We start from the raw sequence: 8,311 nt of genomic DNA on the forward strand, positions 1-8,311 counted from the left end.
ATTCCTTGAAATTCAATTCCTGGGTCAAAGGCTATGACAATTTCTAGAAGAAGAATTATTGGGTCAAAGGTTGTGAATATTTTTCATGCACTTGGTGTGATGGTTGATGTTATGTGTCAACCTGACTGGGCCACAAGTTGCCCAGATTAAACATAATTTCTGGTGTGTCTGTGAGGGTGTTGCCAGACAAGATTAGCTTTTAAATTGCTGGACTCAGTAAAATAGATTGCCCTCCCAAATCTGAGTGGACATCATCCAATCCATTGAGAGCCTAAATAGAATACAAAGTAGAGGAAGGGAGGATTCGCATACCCCTTTCTTGCCTGCCAACTGAGCTGGAACATTGTTCTTCTCCTGCCTTTGGACTGGGACTTACACCATTATCTCTCCTGGTTCTCAGGCTTCTCCAGACTCAGACTTAACTACATACATCAGTGGCTCTCCTAAGTCTCCAGCTTGCAGATGGCTGATCATGGGACCTCTCAGCCTCCATGACCATGTGAGCCAATTCCTATACTAAATCTCTCTCTCTTTGTGTGTGTATATATATATATATATATATATATATATATATATATATATATATATATATATATATATATATATAATGTGTGTGTGTGTATATATGTATGTATATATGTATATACACATATATATATACACCTTATTGGTTCTATCTCTCTGGAGAACCCTGACTGATACACTTGGGTATACTAATGAATATACCAACTGGCAATATTTGAGAGTATTTATTTCACTGTGCCCTCCTCACCTAAAGTAGGCATGATTGTCTTTTTACGTTTTTTTGCTATAAGTATGTTCCATGCTATATTTGCATACTTATACTACAAAAAGCACTCATTGCTTCTCTGAAATTCAAATTTCAGTGCATCCTGTATTTTATCTGGCAACCTTACCTGAGGTGGATATCCAAACCCTCTTCTTTTTTGGAGGCTATCCTTCATTGTGAATCTGAAGGCAAAGACTCACCTCCCACCATGGAAACTAAGGGAAGTACATGCTGCTTCTTCACACGCCCTAGCTGGCTAGGACACCAATAGAGGGCCCAGGCTCTCATCAAAGACTTTGAATCTTGAGAGATTTATACAAAAAGTGGCAGTTTTTAATTCATTCATAGAAACTACATCTAGCAGAGGCCCCACTAACCAATGTTGGATCACTGCAGTCCAGGGACAGCAGTGTTTTGTAGTGATGATATCTAGAGGTGGTGGAGGTAGCTGCTGCCAGTGGTAACATAACCAAAATGGCCTTACGGCATCACCTTAAATAGAGTCCTCACTGCCAAGCCTCCCTTGTTTTTTGCTCATTTCCCTAGGCTGATTAATTTGCCTTCCTGTTGATTTTGTGAAATGCTCAAAAATTTGCTTAATTCAGCCAGAGTCTGTTTCTGTTGTTTGCAACCAAGAACCCTGATTGTTATAAATATAAGCCCAGATAGATAAAAGAAAAATGAAAATCATGGTATTTCCCCCAATTAAAAAAAATAATTGATTTTAGAGAGAAGAGAAGGGGTGGAAAGAGAGAGAGAAACATTGATGGACTGCCTCCTGTACACAAGGATCAAACCCAAAACTTGAGTAGGTGCCCTGACCAAGGATTGAACCTGCCACCTTTTGGTGTATGAGATGACGCTCCAACCAACTGAGCCACATCAGCTAGGGCTCCCCCAATATTTTCTTAAAAATGAATCTTAGTATTATGTTTTAAGATATTGTCCCAACCAAATGACTGTTGCTTGAAGGATAGATTTGGAATTTCCAAAAATAAGCAATAGATGGTGCTATGAGGTAAAATATTCTTGATTGTGCGCCCAAATAACTAAGTTTAACACTATCAGTAACACCACCACCAAGGGCACTGTCAATAAGAATGGCTAACATTAACTGATTGACTAATAATGTGCCAGAAACTATTCTAAATGTGTGTTTTTTTAAATCCTCATCCGAGGAAATTTTTCCACTGCTTTTCAGAGAGAGTGGAAGGGAGAGAGAGAGAGAGAGAGAGAGAGAGAGAGAGAGAGAGAGAGAGAGAGAAACATCGATGTGAGAGAGAGACATGGATTGGTTGCCTCCAGCACACATCCCCAACTGGGGCTGGGTATGAAGCCTGCAACCGAGATACCTGCCCTTGGCAGGAATCAAGCCCGGGACCCTCCAGTCTTTGGGCCAATGCTCTAACCACTGAGCAAACTGGCTAGCGGTGTTTTAAATGTTTTATAGGATGGACTTGTTCCTTTCACCCAATAAAGTAGGTGCTTTCATTAGCTGCATTTTGCAGAAGAGGCAACCAAAGCATGTTCAGGCCAAGTAACTTGTCCAAGATAAGAAAACTAATTAGTGGTGAAGATAAGATTTGAACCCAAGAAGTCTGGCCCCAGGGCCTGTAGTCTTAACCCATATGCTCTACTATCTCTCATAATTATGCTACAGTGGTCATTTATTGATTGCCCACTCTGAGCTAGATTCTGAACCAGGCATGTTACATGATGAGGTCATTATTGCCATTTTACAGATGGGGGAACTAAGACTCAGAGAGGCTAAGTAGCAAGTTCATGTTCCACAGACAGAGACAAATCCAAGAACATTTATAGATTTAATTCCATAATGTTAATAATAAAATTAAAGCATATTACATTTTAAAAAAACATTTGTCACTTGAGAGAGTAAATTCCACTTTGGAAACAGGGGACAATAGACTTTGAAAGTGGTTGGCATGTTAAACTATTCCTTTTCATTTCTGCTCTTCAGAGAAGTGTGGCCAAACTATTCTCCCCTTTACGTCTCTCCCTCTAGGAGCTAAAGAACGTCTGTAAGCTAAAGGCACTATTGGAGCCTGGCTTATCTGGGCTTTTGGATTGTTCATTCTGAGGATGTTGTCTAATGAGCCAAGGAGGTGATTTAGGCAGCCCCCAAATCAGATAACTTAGGTGGGCTCTGGGAAGGAGGCAGCCCTCTTAACAAAATGATTTTAATATTTATGTGGAACAGTAAACTTACATGAGTAGGTAAGAAAAGTTTGAGTCAGAGGAGTAATGCTATCACAATGTGCTATAAAACCACAGCATTTATTTATTTATTTTTTAAAATATATCTTTATTGATTTCAGAGAGAGGAAAGGAGAGGGAAAGAGAGAGAGAGAGAAACATCAATGATGAGAGAGTCATTGATCAACTGCAGCCCTCAACCCGGGCATGTGCCCTCACCGGGAATCGAACCCTGATCGCCTGGATCCTAGGTCGATGCTCAACCGCTGAGCCATGCCCAGCTGGGCTAAAACCACAGCATTTAAAAAAGTGTGATAGTGATACAAGAAGATACAGATCAATGAAACATAATAGACAGTCCAAAAAAACCCCACAACTATATGTGCGTGTGTACATATGTATATATGCAAATATATGAAGTTACAAGGTAAAGGAAAGATCACAGAGCAATGGGAAAGAGAAGGGTTATTACATAAAAAGTGCTAAGATGATTTGTGACTTGGGAAAAATAAATTCTGCATGTGTAAAAGATAAATTTTTAAAACAGAGAAAAAGAGATTATCCATCCAATTCCTGGGTGAGGAAGTGCTTTTTTGCATACATGTGATAGACGAGATCACAAAGGAAGAAATTGACTGGTGTGTCTACATAAAAATTAAAACTTCTGAATATCAGGAAACAACATAAACAAGATAAAAGGCCAAAAAAATCTCTGAAAATTCTTCCAATAAATAGATAATTGATAGAGATCTTGTAAATCAATAAGAAAGACACTAAAAGACCAAATGACAAATGGACAAAAAAACTGAACAGCTGAATCACATGTGAAGAAATAAAAATAGATAATAAAATATTAACAAACTTTGGCCTCACTTGAAATTTTCAAATGACAGCTAAAATAAGATAGCATTTCCCACCTAGCAAATGAGCAAAGATGTTTAAAAGCTGTAACTCCCTAATAGTATAAAGCACTTTCATGTACTGACAAGGAGAACAAATTGGTCTGGCCTTTTTGAGCAGCAATTTGGCAGGATGCATTAAGAGCCTTCAGAAAAGTTAGGGTCTTTTATTCTAGAAATTCTGTGTCTACAAACTTGTCTTAAGGAAAAAGGAATACAGGTAAGATTTTTGTACAAAGATATTAATTTTATCCTTAGGAGAACCATTAGGAAAATGGTTAAATAAATTATAGGGCAGCCATATAATATTATGTTATGCGGCCATCAAAATTATGTTTCCAACATATTTTTTTACTATTAAGGTTTTATTTATTTATTTATTATTTATTTTTCTCTATTAACAAATATTTTAACTTTTTCCTTATTTCAGAACTGCCTTTATGTACAGACATCATAAAAAAATGCACATACACTGGAGATTTTCCAAGGAATAGGAGCTGGAAATAAAAGTTAAGGGCAATCAGGAGAACTGAAATTGTCCCAGAGAAGCTCAGGATCACACTTCCTTAAATGTCCTTGATAACCTCTTCAAGTTCTTCCTTTGTGAACATGTAGAAATTCTGGCCAGGCTGCACAGTGGCCAGCTCTATGTTAGCTGTATTCAGCTTCTCCTCCATTACTTGTTTGAGGATGATGAGTGAGGACTTGATGGCTTCTTTCAGAGTCATGGACTTGTGGTAAACTTCTTGCAAGGAGCTCTGGGCACCCTCTGAAGCAGAGCCAATTGCTCGAGCATCACACTGTACAAAGGTCCCCGATGGGTCCATATGAAACAGTTGAGGTCCTTTCTCATCAACTCCTCCAAATAACAGTGCTACTCCAAAGGGATGAGACATGGCACCAGGGTCGGCGTCCTCCTCTCCAAACTGCAGAGCCAGGTTGGACATGGCCTGGGTCACACTCGCCACCATCATCGTCTCATTGTAGGTGAACCAGTGGTTCTGTGTCTCCACTCTGGCTTTATCAATTAAAGTCTTAGCATCAGCAATTAGCCCACTCATGGCACAACCTATATGAGCATCAATCTCTACAATTTTCTCAATGCTGCTTGGCTCCATGAGTGGGGAGGTAATTCTCTTCACAGCTAGGCACACCCCCTCTGATATCTGGATCCCAATGGCTGTAGAACCAAGCTTGATCACCTCAATGGCATATTCCACTTGAAATAGTCTTCCTTTGGGGGGAAAAGTATTCACACTCCTGTTGTACTCAGACTGGGTGAGGAACATGGCGAAGGCAGGAGAAGGTGCGGGGCCTACGCGAGGATTTGGAGGGCCAACATGAGTTCACTGGCACCTAACCCCCCCTATTTATTTATTTATTTATTTATTTATTTAAATTTATCTTTATTGTTGAAAGTATTACAGATGTCCCCTTTTTTCCCCATTGACCCCCTCCACTGCTCCTGCCCCCCCCTCCCCAGGCCTTCACCACATTGTTGTCTGTGAATACCAGAAAAATATATGGTAATAAATTAGATAATCTAGGTGAAACGGACAAATTCCCAGAAACACACATATTACCAAAATTGATTCAAGAAGAAACAGAAAAGTTGAACAGACCTATAACAAATAAAGAGATTTAATTAGTAATCAAAACCTCCTATCTACACCTTATATAAAGAAGAGTCATTTTTTGATGAAACAAACTATAAATAGTTTGGGGTTCAGGTTCTGGACCAAAGCAACATGAGGTAGATAAGGGTTGTTTTAACCTCCCTCTTTATATGCTTTTGGGTCATTTTAAGGGCACTATTTTGTCTTTTCAGTGATCTCTTGGTATTATCATTGCCACTCTAGAAAAATTTTCTGTAAGGCAAAGAACAAGTAAATGAATGTATACTCAGTGAGACTTAGCTGATAATACATATTTTTCCTAGGAATATTTGCATGTTGATAGAGGTCAAAGCCTCGGCCAACAGAATGAATCTGTAAGTGGCCTGGTATTCAAGGCCATTCCCTGATTCCTCTGGCCTTTTATCTCACTACCCCACCCCTTCCACACAAGCTGAGCTACAGAAACAGTCTCTCTCTCTGCCGGCTAAATGGATCTACTGGCTGTATTCCCCTGAGTGCCTCATACATGCTCAGGTTTCTCAAGATTTCCTTCCATTTGGAAGCCTTTAAAAAAAATTTGATTTTTAGAGAGAGAGGAAGGGAGAGGAAGAGAAAGAAACAGCTAGGGGAAATATTGATCAGCTGCCTCCTGCACGCCCCCTACTGGATACCAAGCCTGCAACCCGAGCCAGCGTCCTGACCAGGAATTGAACTGCGACCTCTTGGTTCCTAAGTCAATGCTCAACCACTGTGTTTGGAAGCCTTCTTACCTATCTTTTGAGGCCACCTAAATCTCACATGTCTCCTGAATTCTTCTTTTATTTATTCATTAATTCAATGAGTATTCCTTGAGCACTGTTCCAGGTACAGTGGTGCAAGGGCAATGGGGTTCACAAGATGCAGCCACAGCATTTGAGCTGGATCTTGGCTGAATTTGGAATTTTTCTGTGGAGAAAAGGAAAAGAGTGAGATATAGGGGTGGCAGAAATACTCATGGTCCCTGGCTTCATGGAGCTTAGTTGATTGGGAAAGACACCAAACAAGTAAACAAATACATGTATCTACAATAGTATTTTTTACTATAATGACAAATTGTGATATGTGCATTGAAGGAAAAGAACAGAGTGCAGTGAGAGATAATACTGAGGTTAGGGTAAGCAGCTTCCTTGAGCAGCCCAGCTGTCTAAAGACCTCTCCCTAATTTAAGCCCCTAAAGCCTGTGTGAACAATTTAGATGCTCACTCAAACATGTATTTGACATTCTTTATGTGTCAAACCCTGTGCAATAATAATACTAAATACCATTGATTGAGCAATTAGTATATGCCAGGCACTGTGCTGTGCACTTTATATATATATCCTCACATTTAATCCTTAAATTCACTATGAGAGAAGAACTATTATTGTTCCCATTGTATAGGTGAGATGACTGAGTCAGAATGGGTTACTTTCCCAAGGTCATTCATTTAGTTAGCAACAAAACTAGGTCTCAAACTCAGGCTGTGTGGATCTTGAGTTCACCTATTTAACCAGAATACTCTACTGTCTTCTGTAAGATGCGTGCAAGATGTGGTGTGTGTGTGTGTGTGTGTGTGTGTGTGTGTGTGTGTGTATTTGGGGAGGTTATGTAGTTGAGGAGATGGGTCTAGCTGGAGAGTCTGCCATGCACGTACTGACCATAGCATGCTTTACTCCAGTCCTCTCCTTGGTGCCCAGAAAAAAGGGAAAGAAATCCAATCTGCTGGTAGCAGGGGAGTGGGGTGCAAGGGCAGTTGGGTTCACAAGATGCAGCCACAGTATTTGAGCTGGATCTTGGCTGAATTTGGAATTTGTCTGTGGAGAAGAGGAAGAGAGTGAGAGGCCTTGAGAACAGCCTGTCCAAAGGCACAGAGATGGAAAGAACACAATGCTTTTGAAGATTGGGTGGGCTGCTCTTGACCCTGTCTGGGGCCAGAGCCAGGGCAGGAGACGGGGGAGGCCAGGCTGTGTTAACTTTTCTTCCTTCCATTTTTGGAAATACATATCCTCTTCTCCCTGGGAAGGTGTCCATTTCTTCATTCTCAGGCAAAGCCTGGTATTGAAGCTGCATGGAGACGAGAGGTCACATTCCCCCCCCCCCCCCCCCCCCCCCCCCGCTTTCCAGAGAGTGAAAGATGGTAATTGCAGGAAGCATGATAAAACTGTTATGGGCACATTCAATTTCCTACATAAATTGGAAGAGACGTGTCATGGTTTCCTTTGTTCTGGAACAGTATAAAAATTGAAAATTTGTCCACAAATTAGGAAATGAAAACGTACCACTAGCAAACAATCTATGCTCTCCTTCAGCTCTTGCTAATCCTTTCAGTGACTTTATCGTAGACAACTGACACAATTTTTAACAGAACCATTCCAGATTTTAGGGAATGTCCTGTCCCATTCCTCTTCTTTTTGATATTCCTCCTCCCCAGTGTCTAGAAGAGTGCTAAACACAGACTAGGTACCTCAATTTCCTCATCTTCAGGACAGGCCCAGCAATAGTTCCTACCTCAGAGAGCTGTTGGGAGGGTTAAATGAGATATGGGATGGCAATAAAGTTTGCAACACAGAGCCTGGCAGTAAGCCCCTCCACCATTAATGTTAATATGTTCCTGAGATTTATTGATTGTGTGTGGGCTTTTTGTTTGGTTTGGTTTTGGTTTTATAATAGTAAACTGGGAAAGGAGACATTTCCCATGGGGGTAAGGCAAAGAAGTTTTCCTGTTCCTAACACTCCTAAACACCAACAACTTCTGAGGTCACCCCACCCCCCC

General features: G+C 40.5%; 1 pseudogene across 1 annotated transcript; it reads right to left on the minus strand.

Moving 5' to 3' along the window:
• Nucleotides 1-4,330: 4,330 nt before the first annotated feature.
• On the minus strand, nt 4,331-5,192 carry LOC308551215 (proteasome subunit alpha type-5 pseudogene; annotated as a pseudogene). Its single transcript has one exon. The product of its transcript is annotated as a proteasome subunit alpha type-5 pseudogene (transcript).
• Nucleotides 5,193-8,311: the final 3,119 nt, after the last annotated feature.

This window comes from Miniopterus schreibersii (genome assembly GCF_964146895.1).
Source record: "Miniopterus schreibersii genome assembly, chromosome: X".
Classification (NCBI taxonomy): domain Eukaryota; kingdom Metazoa; phylum Chordata; class Mammalia; order Chiroptera; family Miniopteridae; genus Miniopterus; species Miniopterus schreibersii.